At 35.3% G+C, this 20083-nt stretch overlaps 1 protein-coding gene across 9 annotated transcripts in view; it reads left to right on the top strand.

Moving 5' to 3' along the window:
- Positions 1-20083, top strand: part of LOC126752139 (serine-rich adhesin for platelets) — a 226881-nt gene that overhangs the window by 43265 nt on the left and 163533 nt on the right. For 7 of the 9 annotated variants that reach the window (XM_050462722.1, XM_050462721.1, XM_050462723.1 and 4 more), the window contains exon 1: positions 13558-14352. The exons of 1 other annotated variant lie outside the window; for it this stretch is intronic. The gene's annotated coding sequence lies outside the window, so the exon portion shown is untranslated. Of the gene's footprint in view, positions 1-2705; positions 3084-13557; positions 14353-20083 lie in introns of those variants that run through there. One more of the 9 variants, XM_050462720.1, reaches the window with a different exon arrangement.

Here is a 20083-nt window from a genome sequence, read left to right as displayed (position 1 = left end):
AATAAATATGCATAATAATTATGGAAAATAAAACAGTGATAAATAAATTAAATGCATAAAAACATTGACACTTCATACGTGATTTTGTTTGTATGCGCTTTGATACAACAACACATACATACATTGATATACAAGTAATTGTGTATGAAAAGATCGTAAAACAATTACGCTGCAAACGCTGGGAAAATTAAACTGCATTACAATTGAAACCTGAACCAAATTATTAGCTACGTGTATATATACATTAAAGTAAATATATAAATTGCATACATACATACATATGTATATATGCACATATAAGGCATGATAAATTTGTATGTATGTGTTCCTAAGCGCTTAGACAAAGCAACAGCGTTGCAGCTGGCGATTAAGATCGCTCGAATCATGTTACATACATATAGACATACTTACAGATACAGTTACAAACATATCTCCATACTCACATATAACACATACAAACACATACATTTATATGAGTCTCTCTAAGTAAGCACAAACAAAAGCCCGTGTAATTTTACACCGCTCGCGGCGTAAAACGATTCAATTGCAAAGCTTCAATTCATCTCAGCTACTACTCTTACAAGCATTTGCATTCAACGCCGCAGGCAAACAAACATTCCGTCTATTTACATATAGCGAGCGTCACTGGCGGTCAGTTACAGCGTCGCGATCCATTTAATTCCGGCGAACGTGATCGGAATGAGCGTTTGTTCGAATGCATAAGTGCACAGCAAATCGATCGTTAAGTGAAAAAAAAAAACAAAAATTGAATAACAATAACAACAGCGCATGCGCAATTACTTGTGTTTGTAGAAGCAAACCGGGCGGGCAAGACAGCAAAAAGGTGTAAAAATACATGAAAAAAAAAAAACAATTACTACACTTGCATATATGTATGTATAAGTACATATGTAAATAGCTGAGTGATTCATTAGACACTCGCGCTTGTGAGCTCCATGTGTCGCTGTCAGCTGTTCACCATGTCTGGGAACTTCGCAGAATTCACGCGCCCACATTGCGTACTTTGTAATGCGCGATATCGTCACACGATTGGCAAGCTGAGCATTAATTGAAAAAATAACAAGAACAAAAGTATTGTGATGCAAATTGGGCGCATCACTCAGATCAATCTGAATTGTGAACTGCTCTTAGTCATATGTATATAATCGGTCGCGTTGCCACTTGAAATGCTTCAACCAACAAAAGGCGGCGTCGTTAACACAATACACATCCTCAAGAGGTGTAGAAATAGTCGTTGTGGGGTTTATGCTTTAAAAAAGAAGGAAGACGAATGTAACGGAGTTACAATGATCCGTAACTCAGCATTTATTAAATTAACTGGCGAGACCAGAACCACCTTGGAAAAGCTGTTAAGGGGTTACATTGGTCGTTTCCTCGGGTAAAAAACAGTTTTTTTCAAAAACTTTTTTCTCATATAAAAAATTAAATATTTTATTACAATTTTTTATTGTTACAAACATACACTATTAACAAAGAAATTCTGAAATTTTTGGAAAAAAATATTTTAAACTCGGCCATTGCGACGGTATTTCCGCTGACCCCTTGGAAAAAAGATGCGCCTGTGTTGACAGGATAACTCCTGTCATCGAAAGTGAACAAAAAAATATATGTTTTTTTAAAACCTTAACTTTGAACCTGGACGAAGAAAAAAAACTGAAGATTGAATTTTTAACAGAAATTTTTACAAAACAATTAATTGAGTCTGGGTATCTTCCACGGTTTCCAATGTTCCATCGTAGAAAATGGTGGGCAGTTTGGTTAAAAAAATCATAAATTTTGTCAAATCCACAAACTTACTGAACACAGCTAAATTGGTTGCTATTGAGTTGTTCTCATGGGCCTGATGATAGCTCCCGCGCCTGCTTTTTTTTAATCCACCCACCGGCCTCATTCTGGACACTATGGCAGGTCAAACTTCTACTTACTGATCCAGGATCGCCTCCGACATTCTACGCTGGTTGTCCAGCATGCAATGAATTCCCGCATGACTCTAACCAGTTTGCATGCCAGCGAACTCCACTCCTCTAACACCTTTCTCCCTAACTAAGGCTTAGTGGGGAAACATATCCATCTTCGATTCGTTTTTCTGCTCTCTCTCTAAGAAATCTACAACAAAATTCAGTTGAGTTCAGAGTAAATAAAAGTATAACTCTATTTTAGGCCCATTTTAATTTGATGTTCGATTTGCTAGTTTTGATTTCTTAACCATTTGATGTAATATATTTAGACCTCGCCTCTAATTTGTACTTCTTGCTTTCAATTTGTATTGCCATCATTAGCAACATTAACAGTAATTGCAAAAGCTTTAAGCATACCCACATTGTATGGCAACATAAATTTATTATATTCTTAGCTAATACGGTACATTGTCTGTCATTGAAGCAGAAACAAGGTGTTGTTATTATCGCCGCTGCTAATGATTTTCCTTTCAAGACTTGGCCGAAGTGAGTCTTAAACAGCTGGCAATTAACCATGAAAGGTGCGCTTTAGTATTGCAAAAAGCAAAAATAAATAAAAAACTATTTTAAAAAATATTAAAAAGAGGAAAAAATAAAAAAAAAAATTAAAAAAATTATACATAAAAAAATATTAAAAACAAAAAAATATAATAACAAAAAATAAAAGAAAAAAATTAAAACAAATAAAAAGATTGTTAAACCAAATACAACAATCATATTGTGGCAACAACAAACCAACAAAAGTTTATTGCTTTGAAAGTTCGAAGGCAATCAACGGCATAGCCGCGCCGCGCGCATAAAAGTGAAAAACCATGGCATGAACAACGGTAAAAACACATAAATAAAACAAAACACAATAACATGAAACACAACAATTAATGTTTAAAAAATAGTAAAACATAACTGTTGTTTAGACAAGTATTAAATAATTGCCAGCAAGCACACAAAAGCCAACAACACCAAAACATTTTTATGCTTCAGCAAAAAGCAACAACAACGCAAATGAAATAAAACAATCTTAGTACATAATAAAAATATGAAAGAAAACACAAAAATATAGACCGCCAACTACAGCTGAACACCTCGATTTATTGCTGAAAATTAGTAAGCAGATTTTTGTTGTTTGCTCTTTTTTCTCACAGAATGTTAACAAATTAACACACGTTCAACACGCACTTAAATTATCTTTAGAAACTTGGTTTAAGCAATTTAATTAATTTTCGTAACTAATTCCACTGCAATCATTCACTGCTCTCAGATACATACATGCATTAGGGTGGGTCAAAAATATCGATTATTTCTTTTTATTTTGTACTGTGGAAAATTGCTTAAAAATATTCTCTCCAAGCATCTGCTCTGAATATTAATAGGGATGTCTTCAGATTTTCATTTCTATATTTTTCTTTTATTTTAGAAACAAAAACTCATATCACACTATCTACTATTTGAGAAAAAAAAAATCTCGTCTCTTATATTGGATTCTCTACAAAATTGAATTCTCTGCAAAAAAAGGTCTCCTAAAGGTTCTTCATTAACCACATCGTTCAAAATTTATTAAGGGTTTCATTATAATGGTTTTTAGCAAGTTATAAAATTCAAGAAAAAATGTAAATATGCCTTAACAAACATTGAATGGGGCATTTTAGGAAAAAATTGTTATCTCGTCAAATGATAGATTTCCATAGAAGCACTTTATTCCGATCTTTCAGTTTGTATGACAACTATATGCTTTAGTGGTCCGATATCAGTGGTTCCGACAAATGAGTAGCTTCTTGGAGAGTAAATGAGGTGTGCAAAATTTCAGATCGGTATCTCAAAAACTGAGGGACTAGTCCGCATATATGTATGTATATAGACGGACAGTTCAACGGACATGGCATAATCGACTCCGCTTGTTACACTGATCATACATATAGTATATCTTTAGTAGGCGTGAGCTAATAAGGAAGCATTTTTTTGAGATGTTTACCTACCAACTACTTTCAGAGTATAAACTGAAAAAGTAATCGACTTTTTGGACTCACCCTAACATACGTACTATTAGTACTACATATACCTAGGTACTTTTCTGTTTAAGTGCGTGCTCATTTTTGTGCGGCCAATGCTGCCAACTGTGGGAACCTAATTATTATGGTCTTCATATTTTAGTTTCATGTTTTTAAATTTTTTATTTTTTTTCGGTTTTTTGTCTTTACTTTATTTCAATTTTTTAAATTTTTTGGTTTTGTATTATTTTTTATTTTTTTATTTTTTTAATTCCTCGTTTTTTTCAGCTGCTTTTTGGCTTCGTTTCCTCCAAACACCGACACTCTCGCCTACGCTTGCTTAAACTATTTCTCTCAGCCACTCTTGCTTGGTGTCATAATTTTTAATTGCATTATTTTGCCTTTCATTTTCACCAACAAGCAAAAAACAAAGAATTAGTGAAACGAATTAAAGTCCGCAAAACAAATGTTCACTTTAAATGCAACAAAAAATATGAGATTTATTAGACAAAAGTGTTAATCGCGTGCAAAATTTGAAATGCATTTGCAGTTTTTGATTAAAAAAAGTGTGAGTACTTTTGTACTTTCACTTTTTAATTTGCGGCAAGCATTAAGCAAAAAAATAAAAATAAAAATTAAATAAAAAATTATTAACAAAAGTAAAGCGCTTGTAAGTAGACAGTTCATGAAGAGTGCTTAAGCGCTGTGACGGTTTTCATACAAAACAAAAAGCAAAAACAAAAACATAATAATAATAATCGCAATTCATCGGTAAGCCATTTATGTGTGAACGCGCCCATTTGAGCCGTTTGTGTCGCGGCGTTGAAGGGATGTCACTCACTTCTCGGCTGCCACACTGCGTCTCGAATCTTTCACCTTTCTCGCTACTGAGCTGCAGCAAAGGTTCAACTGTTAGCCAACTCACGCCTTTCTAATTGCAATTTTTTCAATATTTTGTGTCGTCAACTTTGTGGCATCCTCAGTGGCAATGACTGTGAATGCGCTTCTGTTTGTGATTGCGAAAATTATGCAAAACAAAAGTTTGTCTGCCGCGCGTCATGTGAACTTTTGCAATTAAAGCGCTTTCATATTGAATAAATATGTGCTGCATATGTATGTGTGTGTGTATTTAAATGCCGTTATAGTCGCATCATTGTAAAATTACTTACTTTGCATTGTTTTATTGTGAAGTCATCGCTATTATTGTTCGCCCACAATATTATGTGGCGTCTGGTGAAAACTCTGCCCAGCTTTTGTACTCAGATTTTTTCGATGAAAAGTGAGGTTATATCATAGTGACTACTAATGTGTGAAAGAAACACAATTAGATCCGCAGACTCAAAATTTTATAAGGGCAACTAGAAATCTTTTTATTTTCTTTTCTAAGTAAGCTTCTAAGAGGCAACTAGAGATCTTCACTTTGCTAACAAGAAAAAAATACTCATTCGGAAGTGATCTCATCTAGGTAGGTCTAAGCTCTATGAGTATTCTAGGGATGTGTACAAAGAATAGATGCTATACTAAGAAGAGAGTTGGCAATCGACCGGCCGATCCTTAAGTACGCCACATCAATATGGTCGCCTGGATGCAGTGAACGCAGTCCAGGAAGCTGAAAACTTGTTAGAACACAGCATTCTGGACTGCGACAGGATGCCCCTGGATGTCTCTCATCGAACCCCTGGATAGTTAGGTCCGTATGCCCCCACACAATGAACTCCTCTTCAAACTTTTCCTCTTGGGGTGCATTCGCAGAACGCATCCTTGCAGTCATCTGCTTGGAGCGGAACCGCCTCCTAGGTGCACCAAGACGTCATTCCTCAACTATGTCGACGACAAAAAGCAATACGCCAACCAGACTTTGGACGCAACCAACTTCCGACAAGTACTGACCGCCATTCACACCTTCACCGACTCCCTCCTAGTGAATGGCGTACTTGGAGTCAAACCACCATCCATTGCAGACGAAGAGCTCGAGTTGCTGCGAGAAACGGGAGTTACCCTTGCGCAGCTTCGTTCTGGATACTGTAGCAGGTTAAACTCCTACTTATCCAGAATAGACGCTCACATATCAAACCAACCAATAAAAGCGTGGTTTAATTAAGTCGAACCAGGTTCTTTTCGAGATATTTTCTCTCTTAAATTGGTAGTAAAAAGCTCACATGAGGTTGGTTCAGCCGACTTTCTAAGTAATACAAGTATAACTTTGGAGCTAGTAGACTATTACGACCTCTACAGACTTCGCTATGCTAACTCCTAACCTCTTGGGATACAGATTCACTTTAGCTCCAGGTACACAGACTCGAAACGATCTGGAATGGAATTGAAATCAGCCTAGGCGACCCATTTACTCCACTTTGTCTTTACTTCCGACTAGTTTTACGACTACCTCATTCCTACACAAATCCAAGCCAACATTCACCATAATTTAGCTCATTTGTTTTAATGCACTGTGATTTGAATCATTTGCTTTTCATCCATTGCATCCACTTTTATGGCGCGCGCGTACACTCGAGCGATCGCTGCTGCGCTACCACATGTCGACTTGATTGCATACCGATAAAAGTGCATTGGGGCGACTCCCACTCAAAAGTCATAAACACTTCCACCAACGACGCAACAGCAACAACAAAAGCAATAAGAATGAATTGGTGCATACAGCGACATTCTGCGCTAGCCGCTACTGCGACTTTAACAAACAAACTGCACAGAAGTGAGAGGAGGGCTTGTGCACCCTGTAAGAAAATTTACAAGTACTTAACCTTTATGATTATATGGAATAAGAAGCTGTTATTAAAGTAACTGATATTTCAATGCTGTGAAGGGAAATTAGAAATATATGTGTTGAATTCAAAATTATGAGTTGAAGATATTATGGAAATGAACCCTATATGGCACACTTTGAAAGAACTGTGGTATGTAATCGATATAGATCACCCTGTGTCCCTCAGTTTTTGAGATTTCGATTTGTAATTTTTCACACTTCTTTTTCTCCCTAAGCAGCTTCTCTTTTGGTGGAACTGCCGATATCAGACGACAATAGCACATATCTGCCATATAAACTATACGCTCAGAATACAGTGCTTGTATGGAATTGTTTTTCATTTGACGAGATATAAGCATTTATCTCGGATTACTATAGCATGCCATACAAACTGATTAGTCAAAACTAAGACCTTGTTCGAGAAACTTTGAAAAATGAAATTTGGCATAGATTATTGTGAGAGGTGCCTCTATAATCTTCGAACAAATTCTTCAGATCGGGTCAGTATAGCAAATACATAGTAGCTGTCATTAAAACTGACCGATTAAAATCAAGCTAAAAAGGTTTTTAAAACTTGTATTGGGTATGCTATAAGAAATTCAGATGTGAAGGGCATTATTATAGAATCGGCGTAACATATTTAATTTTTTGTTTTTGATTTTTGCAAAAATAAATTTTTTTGTATTTTATTTGAAATGTTAAATTTCTATTACAAGGCAATAAAAAGCTTAATTATTTATTTATTTTTTTTTATTATTAATTATTTTTTTCATTATTTTTAATTTCTTTTTAAGTTTTTATGTCCAACATAATCTGCTTCCATTTGTTAATTTTTTTGATACTCACCCTCAGCATCGAAAGTAAATTTTTCCGAGCGGGTAGTACATTAATTCGAGCAGTGTGTAGCTCGCTCGCGTAACTTTGTCCATATGTTTGTAGTACGACTTTTGTTTCGTAGGAGTATATGCATATTTATATATCTACGTGTGTGCACACATACATATGTCTGTCTGTCTTTCCTAGCGCCTACTTACTTGCATATCTAATGTGATATTCAGCGCACTTAGGCGAAATTCAAACAAACACACTTAATGGCGCATAAACAGCTTGTGTGTAAATATGTGTATATATTAGTGTATATGCATATGTCATATGTGTAGCCATGCATTTTACACGTCTTGAGGTTCGTCGTGGGCGTACAAAATTTCACTATACTCCTTAGCCTCCCACTTCAACAAACTTTTTGCCACAAAGTTGCATTCGAGTCGTGCTTTTATTGTTGCTGTTATTTTTGTTAACGTTTCTGCGTGTCGCTCAACTAGTCACTTAATTCTATTTTTCAATAAAAACTTTTTTTAAACACAAATTGAGTGTAGATTTTTAATTTATTTTTACTTTATTTTTTTTTATTTATTTTTTATTTAATTTTTAATTATTATATTTTTTTATTTTTTTTTGTTTTTTAATTACTTAACTTTTTTTTATTTTGTATATCTTTTATACTTAAAAAAATATATATTTGTATATAATTTTTTATTTTTTATGCCATTTTGTGCAACAGTGACCCTTTATTAAGTGTAGTTTTTATTTAATTTTATTTTTTTTTAATTTATTTTTGTTTTTGTTTTTGTTAATTTTTATTTTTTTTTATTTTTTATCTATTTTTTATTTTCAATATTTTTTTTTAGTTTTTATAGTTTTTTTATTTTTATTTTTTATTTATTTTCATTTTTTTAAAGTTATTTTTTCTTAATTTTTTTTTATATTTTTTCTAGTTTTAATATATATTTATTATTAGATATTATTTTTTTTATTTTATTTTTATTTTTTTTTAATTTATTTTTTTAATTATATTTTTTTTAATTTTAGTTTTTTTTATTTTCTTTTTGTTTTTCTTTTTATGTCATTTTGTGCAACAGTAGCCTTTATTAAGTGTTTAAGTGTTTTCCTTTAAATCTGTTTTTAATAGGTATTTAATTTTTTAAATTTTTTACATATTTTTTATGTTTTTTATTTTTTATAAATATTTTTTTATTTCTTATAATTTGTTATATTTTTTACGCCTCTTTGTGCCACAGTAGCCCTTTACTCTGTTTGTTATTCAATTTAAATATTGCAATTGCGTATTATTTTGTTTTTTTGGTATGCAGTCAGCACAAATTTTGTAATTGCAAATTTCGCACTAAACTTCCGCAAGTTTTTTCTGCTTTTCTAAGTGAAAATATTAGCCTGATTGCATACAAATGCAAAGTGAATGGCAGCTTTTATGTATGTACATAGACATATACTATATATGTATATGTATGTGTGTGTGTGTGTGCTATGCCCGCGCAGCATTTGCTTCCTCCTTCGCTTTTTACTTTCATTGCAGCTTATTTTATTCGCACAGAAAATTATTGCACTATTAGCTGGCATAATGAAGGGAATTTAAGTGTTTCATTTTAACCTCAAATTTTGCTTTTTCGTTTGTGAGTGATCCTCACACGTTTGTGTTTTCAAGGTTTGGCGAGTTTTCCCGCAACTTTCTAAAGTTGCAGTTAATAAAAACTCTCTGGTGAACTTTAAAAGGGAATACATAATATTTAAAGTATTAAAATTTGTAATTTACTTTATGTTCAAAAGTAAAACAAGACTTTTATTTAGTTTGTTATTTTAAATAATAATAACTTGCTTTTACAATACTTTCACCTAATATTACATAACTTCTTTTAGTATTGCATGCCAAGTACATGTAAATTTTTTTATTAAAAAATCTTCATTAAAAAAATTTATATACATAAATCTGCAAATTAAATATTTCATAAAGTTATTTGCTTTTGTACCAATTACTTAAATAACGTTATGAGTACAGAAACTCCAGTACCCATTTATTTTCCTTTCCACTAATTAGTTTCTACAAATAATTTTATTATTAAAAATAAATTAAACACCTGCAGTGTGATCGTAAATTTCTAGCCTCAAGTGTTTCCATTAGCTTTAATTGCAAACATTTTCACTTACTTACTCTCCACTCGCTCGATTTCACACTTTTTCCACGGTTATATGACCTTCTCTCATGTTCTCAACTGATAACAGCCTTACAGCGTACGTGTGGTTAATGAGAGTATACTCAAGGCAAATGGTTCATAGTGGTAAGATTTACAGAAAATACAATTTTGATTGAAGGGTTATACATATATTTGCTAAATTTTTTGTCACTTGCCATTATCTTTTGAGTCCTTATGTGCCGTTTACTCGTCTGTTTGTTGCAAACAACTATCGCAAATGAACTCAATATCGTGAAGTTACATATCTCACTGGTCTACTTTTTCTTTTAACCGTCATCTGAAGATTATGATTCTTGAAAATTTTTGGAGAATCTAAAGCTCTATAGTTGCTTTACTTCATCTTCAATCAGATTTTTGACTTTTTGGTTGACAGATGGTGCTGTATTTGCCCATATCTGAAGTCATTAAAATTGTATTGAGTTTGTAGTTTGGTTTGGTGGATTTAAATGACAATAATATATATAAACCTTGTAGTTCCCTGTAATGCCTGTTCATATAAGTGATTTTTTCTACATACTCGTACATATACATGTGTGGCTAGGTAGGTAAAAGTGCTGCCTTTTCGGACTTAAATATGTAGCGCTAGTTTCGCCATTTTAATGATACTGATCTATGCGTGACTCATTGGCCTACCAGATAAACCTAACTTAAGGCCTCATATCTTGATATCACGTTCCATTGTTGTGTTCAAAGTTGAAACTACTAAATTCCGTTATGATTTTTGTAAATAAACATTCAAGGTTTTGTATCTGATGGCTTACGAAGGTCCGATGTCTAATTTGTGAAAGAGTTGGGCACTCACAGTGGAAGTGTAGAACCGTTTTCTTGCTCCCTGCGAGTTTGCAGCTACGGCAAGTCCTACTAAAGGGAATATCCATTTCTAACGCATATTCTCCAAATGAACAATGTTCCGTTATGGTAGCTATTTGTATATAAGTAACCTGCGTTTTATGAAGTCAGACGTCCTAGCTGAATTGTGATGATATGTGATAATCTCTGCTACTTTTGTTTTGTTTTTGGTGATTTATTGTACCGTTATCATTCGTTTTTGAATTCCACATGGTTAATTTTAGTACTGTCATGATTATAACTTCACAGAAACACGTCTACCGATACTCAACGTCTACCGATACTCAACAACATTGATGCAACATTAATCTTTGGTAGCGTCACTGGGTAATTAACCGGTGACTTAACTGATAGTTGGCTTGTAGGGGATTTATCTAAATGCAGTTTCGAAATTTCGAACTTTTATTCAATAAACGCTGAACAGGGTATTTTAGCTGTGTCATGAAGTCTTTAACAACCAAGAGGAAACATTGCAGACCATATTAAATATATGTTATATCGATATAATAATCAGCGTGACGAGCTGTGTCGATTTTGACATGTCGGATTTAACCTGCTATATTAGTGTTTGAGATATCGCTCTGAAAGTTCCCACATGACTTTTTTTCTCTAATAATCTTCCAATTTGTTGAAACCGTCGAAATCGGACCACAAAAGTGTATAGCTGTCAAGCAAAATGGTCGATCACAATCAAGTCTTGTAAGGAAAACTTTTTTATTTGGCAAGTTGTCTCCACGCAATTTAGCAAGGATTATTATCTGAGACAACGTTACAATCTCCAAACCTATTGTTCAGATCGGAACACTTTAGCATATAGCTGTCATACAAACTGACCGAAAAAATCAAGTTGTTGTATGACAAACTTTGTTATTCGATAGGATGTCTTCCTCAAATTTTATACAGATGAAAGTGAAAGCTAACGCTATACTCTCCGAACAAATTGCTGGGATCTGGCCACTATAGCATATAGTTGTCATACAAACTGGCCGATAAGAATCAAGTTAAATATGTTTTTATACTATTTTACGCTATAAAAAAGGCAATTGTGTAGGGTATTATAGAATATAACGTTTTTATTTTTGTTTTTGTGTTTTTAGTTTATTTTCAAGATTTTTATACCCTGAACAAGGTATATTAAGTTTGTCACGAAGTTTGTAACACCCAGAAGGAAGCGTCGGAAACCCTATAAAGTGTATATATATATGATCAGTATGTTGAGCTGAGTCGATTTAGCTGTGTCCGTCTGTCTGTCTGTCTGTCCGTCCCTCAGTTTCTAAGATATCGTTTTGAAATTTTCCAAACGTCATTTTCTCTTCAAGAAGCTGCTCATTTCTCGGAACTGCCGATATCGGACCACTATAACATATAGCTGCCATATAAACTGAACGATCGGAATCAAGTTCTTGTATGGAAAACTTTCACATTTGACAATGTATCTTCACGAAATTTGGTATAGATTATTTTCTAAGGCAACAATGGAATCTCCGAGGAAATTGATCAGATCGGTTAACTATAGCGTATAGCTTCCATACGAACTGAACACATAGTTACTAAAATAAATGCACCTGTGAAGGGTATATTAGCTTCGGTGCAGCCGAAGTTAACGGGTTTTCTTGTTCTTACTGTTACTAACATTTTGCTTTGTTCCTATTCACGCGTAATTGAAATTGCTTTTGAGTGGTGTAACACAGCTACAAATATTGCTTATTGATAAGAACAGAACTTATTTTGCTTGCGCAAATTGTGGTGAGTACATACATATATGTATATACTATGTCTGTATATATCGGTATATATACATATTTATATATGTATAACGACGTAACAGTTATAAGTGCAGAACAAAAACAAAATCAAGCGCAAATTAGCTGACAATCGATAGTGACGGCGCTTTTTTCAGCGGTTGACTGAACAGACGCGCTTTGCGCCTCGCTGGACGCACACCAACAATACTAAGACCCCGTCTCAAACTTAAGCCCTCATATATATACCTTTTTATGTAATAACTACGCGTGTATTACGGTTATATTGTGTTTGTGCTAACTAATAAAATGCTGGCGTTGTTGTTATAGCTGACGATCAGCTGACTTGCCTCAGAAAATCGCCGCCCTAATATGTGCTAAACGCTGATCGCGAGCGAACAAATGTGGAGAGCGCAGGCACCTGTGCCGTCGTGTGTGAGCGCTCAGTTTATTTTGGTTGGTGAGTTAGTTGGTTAAGTGAAATACAAAAATATTACTCATACGACCTGGTGACGTACTAACCTATTAATATGGGTTGAATGTGTGAACAAATGCAAAAAGAGTAGCTGTGAGTAGGTGTGTGGGTGTGATCTTCAATATTTTATTTATGTATATTAAATAATGCTCTGATTGCTGTTATTGTTGGTTTTGTCATTTGTTGCACTTTTGTGTACCGCAAAGCCGCTGGGGCCATGCTGTGCCTCACGCATTTATTGCTTCTGATAAGCGTTTCGAGTTTTAGTTTTGCCTTTTTAGCTCAAAAGTGCTCTTAATACAATGTTATTGTTATGGTACTCACTATTGTTGCCATTGTTGTTGTTAATTTTGATATTGTAGCGAATTGTTGCGCTTCCAAAGAATTTCGCTTGTGTATTTCCTGTGCTGTCGCGCCGCTTACAAACGTGTGTCCGCCGCCTTCACTTTGCTATTTTACTTTATGAGTCGCTTTTATCTGCGTACACATAATGTCGTGTGTATGTCTGTACGCTTTTAGGTAGCTGTAGGTACTATATACTAGGTAGATATGCGGTTGCCTAAGTGCTCGCGTAGTTTTGTGTGTTTGCTTAGCCGTTTCGCCTGTCATCTACTAGTGCCTTAATATCAACTTTTGTCGGGAGCATACCTACATATCTAGCTATTTTTGTGTGTTTGTCCCGTATCGCTCATGCATCATAAGCTCAGTGCACAATTTCACCTCAACGCGGCGAGTAGGTGATTTGGCTGTCGAGTTTTACGAACAAAATTCAAAAAGTAGCATATTATTTGCCTACAACGAACAACGAGCAACGAATGGATTCAAAAAACAGAAAACAACAAAAACAAACCCGAAATTGCAAGCGCAGCCCGGCAACTGCTTGCAGCGCGTATCAGTGTTTGACATTTCCCATTTCGAAAAAATAAAATTCTAAAATTCACAAATTTTGATTTAAACGCTTTCTGGCATAAGTACAGCTGCTTATAAGTGTATGTGTGTGTGCGCCGCATTATTTATTGCTAATTTTGTGTTTACGCCCAAGTGCAGCGTGCATATACATATACATATGTATGTATGTATGCAATCGTGTGTAATAAAATTTGCGCTCTCTCGCGCTAGGCGCTGCGTGTGCCCGGGATCTGTGTACTTAGTTTAGTTATTTGTTCAACGAAAATTTATCAGTAACGGTTTTTGTATGTCCAAGCACACGAAATTGTGTATAAAAACATATTTAAATAAGTATTTCGAAGCATTTTCATAAGGATTTATTTAAATAATCGAAAAAAAATTTTGTTGTTGCGAAAAAGTGTTCCACAAAAATTAAAAACAAAAAATTTATAAAACGACTGCGATTTCTGTAAAACTTTAATTGTGTGCCATAAAAGTATTCTAAGCTTAAAAGAAAACTGTAAGGGAGTGAGAAAAAGCGTTATAACTAACCTATTCCTAACCTAAAAAGTGCCTAAAGTGTTACAGAGCAACGAAAAAAATACGAAATAGTTCAACAGCTACAGGTGTGTATGAAGCATAATGTGAAAACAGGTGAATTTTGCTATGCCTGCAACATTTTGCTGTTACAGATGTGTTGTTGATATTTAGTAGAAAAAATGATATACATATGTACATCTAGGTGTATGTTTGCTGAAAGAGAAAGTTATTTCCCAAATTCAAAATAATTTAGATATAAATTGTCTATTAGATGATATATTGTGTAGTCGAAAAAGTTTTTTCGTATTTATAATCAAACTTCAACTCATTGTTTTTTATGTTTATAATGAACTTTAATGAACCAAACATACATGTACCATTTTGGACGACGACGTTTTGCCAATTTTCGCTAGAGACATTATTCCATCAGTGTAAAACTTTTCTGGTTTCTCGGCAAAAAACTGCGATTCGTAATTTTCACAGACTTCTCTTGAAGCCAACTTTACTCCATTAAGGGAGTTCTACATTGACCGAAACAAATGACAGTCCGATGATGCCAGGTCAGAGCTGTATGGTGGATGCATCAAAACTTCCCAACCAAGCTCTCACAGTTTTGGAGAGTCATCAAAGATGTGTGTGGTCTAGCGTTATACTGAATCAGGATGAAATCCATTCTGTTCTGGCTGTTTTTTCGATTGCTTACTTCAATCTCATTATTTGTTGGCAGGCTGGAGAAACTCATAGTGGATGATTCCTTTCCAATCCCACCAAAAATTGAGCATAATCTTTCGAGGCGTCAACCTGACTTTGTGACCATTTGTTGAGCTTCACTTCGATTGGACCATGATCTCTTTCTCACTTTTCGTCTCCTGTTACCATTTGCTTCAGAATGGTTCTATTTCATTTCGTTTCAGCAAAGAATCGGAGATGTTAATTCGGTGCATTAAATTTTTCACAGACAATTCATGTGGTCCCAAAAAATTGAACTTCTTTTTGTAGCCAGCCTTTTTTAAATGGTTCCGAACATCAACACAAAGCGCAATGCTTTGAACCGGCGAACTGGATTATTGTTTTGATAATAAATTTGCACAATTTGCAGGCCTTGTTTGGGAGTAGGTCTATACATTATGAACTGGCAAACCAAGCTGAGTATAAATAAAGTCACATCTATCAAACAAACGAACTTCGAAAAAGTATTGTCTCATTAAAAACCCATCGTCTAAAAAAATTCTCAGTTATTAACATTATAAAATACGTTTTCAAATACAGAGCTTACAGCTGGAATTTGCTCGCCAATTCGATAGTTTACTAGTACTAGTTAGTACTTTACCTGTTCTCAAGTTCTTTTGTCAGTATTATCGAGTATCAAATGGAAGCGAGCGCCGTGCAGTGGCTGTTAAGTCGCTAGTGAGAGCACGTCTAGATGCTTTACTAGACTTTCCCTTCAAATTGTGGTTTACGTCTTGATGTTAGGCGCTTTATAATCCATCAGTACCTTTTTTCCACTACCAATGATCTTCTCGTCTCTTCTCTCTCTCTCTCTCTATTTGTATATCAAAATATTGTATTTGTGACATCCGAGCCAAACTTTTGTTAAATAAGAAGCTATTTCATTCGTTTTTCATTGAAAACTCTAATTCTCATCAGATTTATCAAATAACTTATACATATACTTAGGTGGAATTTTTTCTTAAGAGAAATGATGCAAATGATAGTGTTAGAAATACTTGACATCGTGTTAAATATTCAGTAATTAGAAAAAAATTTAACTTGTTCTCTTCTTCAGACTACATTCAGATCCCCGAACATATTGTTCAAATCGAACAATTATGCTTACCATATAGCTGCCATTCAAACTGAAGTTACAAATCGTTTTATACTACAAAAAATGCACCTGCGAAGGGTATTATAGCTTCCTTGCAGCGGAGGTTAATGTGTTTTATTGTTTCTGTGACAATTTTATATTTGAAGACTTCTGTGCGTTTCATACATATACATATGATGAGCTAGCTCCTGTCTACCAAGAAACAAATTAAGACTTATTGCTTTGAACTCATGAATGTCATAGAATGTTTCTCAAAGGATTAGGGTTGTTATTGTAATTATGTATGTTGTATATCTAATTGAATAGACAATACACTTTCTTGACCCAAGCAACAGAAGCTCTGACCTTGCTTTGTCATACCTGACCTGAACCTTCTCGTTTAGACAGTAGCATACTTATTATTTATTAGCGGTATATTACGTGTTATATTATTATTTTTTGAATCCTCAAATAACAACTTTCAAGCATTCTCCTACCCATTACCGCGAAGTACTTAAAAAATACGTCAATTCCACCAAACTGTTACACTTGATGCCACAGCACTTTCGAATATAGTGCAAAATGTCGTTGACCGACGAACGCTCGCACAACAACAACTTTATAACAACAACGGCAAGGCAAGCTATAAAACGAAGCAATTGAATTTCAAATAGTAGACGAAGAAACGCCCCTTAAATTGATGCAACTAATCATACTTTTAATTTCGTTACCACAGACACACTTTTCATTTCGAAAATTCACGGCAATAAACACATTACAAGCGAAAATAAACCACGAAAAAAATACAAAGCGAAAGGAAGCAGCAATAACACAACAAAAATAAAGAAATTAACAAGAAAAATTGCACACCAAAAATAAATAGGTAATTGGTTGTTCGTCCAACATGCTGCCTGCTTGTTGCTCCCTTCGACGGTATCTACCCAATGCCGCTTTTCGGCATTCAAACGCTGGCCGGCTGTTGCCATTTGGTTGCCGTCGAACACGCTCCACTGCCTGAATGGGCTAATAGTGCTCTTGCGGCTTGTGTTTGCGTTTGGATCCACTATGGCGTCCTATATTTTTGGCTGCCACCGCGCGCTGGTGCGCCGACAGCAGCAAAGTTTCCGAAATTGGCGATTCAGGTGAATGTGCGACCGATTGAAATTGTTTGCCGAAAATTAAAATTAGAATGGACCAGCATGTATACATACCTTATTTAAATGAAAGAAAATGAGAATGTATGTTTACTATTTGCCTTTACACACAATTTTAAAGGAGACACACGGTTGCAATTCTTTTGATATTGCTTAGGGTTCCAAATGTAAGACCCTCATCAGTAATCTTCGTGCTTTTGTCTGACCTCAGCAAAGCTTTACTTATATTTAAAAAAGGTTTCAAGCCAAACAGATACAGAGAGGCATCTCGAAGACATTTAACTTGGTTGACTAAATTCGGGTCTCAGAGAATACAAAGTTCTTCCTAGTATTTGGAAAATAATGCATGGGTACTTTCTTCTTAACTATCCAGCTTTTGCCACACTGAGGTGGAAACATCTCGGATACATACCTACGACGGAACTGGCGAAGTAGCTGGAAGTATTATTGATTTGTGGTAATATTGTGGTCAAAGCACTTCGCCTTCTTTGAGGGTATCCTACATTACCTTTGGTGCTCGGACGTCGTGCTGTTCGCACCATATATCTTGTCTTATTTATGGCCTGTGCCACTTTATGGAGCCGCTGTATGATGGGAAGCAGCCACGTCAGGGTCTAAAAACTCCTCTCAATACAGCGCTCTTGATGCTCGTCTCAACGGATGCTAAGCAGGTATTGTTAGGTGCACTCCCGCTTGTCTTATTTCTGTTGCACTCAGGTTAAGAAGGTGCTTCAGTGTGTTATTGCTGCAGAGTGACTGGATTTCCGATGATGATGTCGAGAGGGAGGGATATCTAAAGAGCAAGAGGAATTTAGATGATAGGCTCAGGTGTAGGTGTCAAGACCATTAGGACAACAGTCCCAACGGTCGAGTGACTTATGAGTACATTCGGGACGTAGGGTTTGTTGAGGATAACTCAGATTCTGTCTGAGTCTGGGTTTTCTACATACGGGGCATGGGCCTCTGAATTCATTTTTGTTTCAAAGACACCTATCTGATAGGTTGAATTATTTTCGGGATCTGAGTGCATGGAGATTAGCTGGGCCAACGGACGTTAGATGTGAGCGATGTGATCTTCACTAGTCGGATTGCCGAACACTTAGGGTCGTTTGCGCGTGAATTATTTAGGGTTAGCTTCTTGTGTAAATGGCGTGTACGTGTAAGGTGCGTATGGGGTTCAACTGCTGGTTACCAGTCGAGAACAGTAAGGAAGCTCAACTGGTAGTAGTTTCGGCTACGAGAAGCAGTACCCCTTGGAGTTCGCTTCCACCTGCTCATGGCGACTGGTCCCTCGGATAGTATAGTTGTGGTTGACGAACTGACACTTTGTCAGTTGTATCTGGAGTTGCATTGCAACGGCAGAGGGTTTAGATAAGCCTGGAACCCTACCAAGGTGGATAGTGCGTCTACATATTACACGATGCCAATTGGTACTGAAAACGCCTGGCATTTTCAGGGCGCTGATCATTGCATTGATTTGATCCGCCTTGCTTTTGAGCACCATGGGGTAAGGCCGCCTTCAGCAGATACCCACATTAAACCGACCGAACGTTATTACATTTGTTGTGAGAATCTGCCTTGTGACCTAACCCAATCTAACCTGGTACTTACCAAAATTTTAGCCAGTAGATTTCATATATCAAAACTGATGTCATTAAACTGTTCGATGCTTCTGTACTCTATAAGAATGCTTATCTTCAAACTTAAATCTGTTTCCATAAATATTATATTATCAGGCCTCAGTAAAATAGTGATCATAAAGTACATCAGATCTGACGGCGCTTGAGTTATTTGTATCTGTTAGCTACCGAGGCTCGCTCACATTTTATAGACAAATCATTTCGCTCATCCATTCAACCTTCTCTTCTAACAAACATTTCCCAATTTCCCAAATGAAATCAATTTCACCTGAGGCCTCTATTCTACATTCCTGCGTTGCACTTAAAGGTGAATTATTTTCTTTTTGTTGCTTTAATAGCTTGCTTAATGAATGTGCTCCCTTTGAATACGATTTATTTTCGTTTATCTAAAAATTTATAAAATGACGCAATGCCGCTCGCCGCATGCAACGCGCTCGGTTTTGGTTCTCCGGCCTGCTGCTCACCGCTGTGTTTCCTTTTGTTTTTAGTTTATTATTGGCCACTCACACAGCGTTAATGCATATCGCTATCACACGCACACACATGTATATATAATTATATGTGTTTGATATGCTTAATTTTGTACTTTGGTTGTGGCTATTTTTATCAGCGTTCGCTTGAGTTTCTGTGAATGAGTTTTTTGTATTTTTGTGCGCATTTTTTATGAATTTTTACCATTTCATTCTAATTTTGGTTTTGGCTTCTCGGCGATTGGAGTAAGACCGGTTTTTGGCAGCTAGAAAAAATTTTAATTTTGTGTTTTTTCAGTTTTGCTTTTATATACTTGCCTTGTGTGGTTTTTTTGCATTGTGTTTTAAGAAATATTATTTTAATTAGATTACATGCATTATTGGTTAATTAATTTCTTTATATTTTTATATTTACTCTGCCATGGCCGTCTATCTACTCGACTGTATATACGCCATCTAGTCGTTCAGTCTTTAAGATAAGATTCTGAAATTTTGCACACGACCTTTTCTCCCCAAAGAGCTGCTCATTTGTCGAAACCGCCTATATCGGACCATTACAGCGTATAGCTCCTAAACAAACTGAACCTATGGAATCAAGTTCTTGTATGTAAAACTTTTTTATTTTACAAGATATGTTCTTGTAATTTCGCACGGCTTGTAATCTTAGACATTGCTAAAATCTCCAAAGAAATTATGCAGATCGGGCCACTATACCATATAGCTGTCATACAAACTGACCGATCAAGATC

This window comes from Bactrocera neohumeralis, chromosome 3 (genome assembly GCF_024586455.1).
Source record: "Bactrocera neohumeralis isolate Rockhampton chromosome 3, APGP_CSIRO_Bneo_wtdbg2-racon-allhic-juicebox.fasta_v2, whole genome shotgun sequence".
NCBI classification, from domain to species: domain Eukaryota; kingdom Metazoa; phylum Arthropoda; class Insecta; order Diptera; family Tephritidae; genus Bactrocera; species Bactrocera neohumeralis.
Note: the sequence above shows the minus strand (reverse complement) of the source record. Positions and strands in the feature narration are given on the sequence as shown.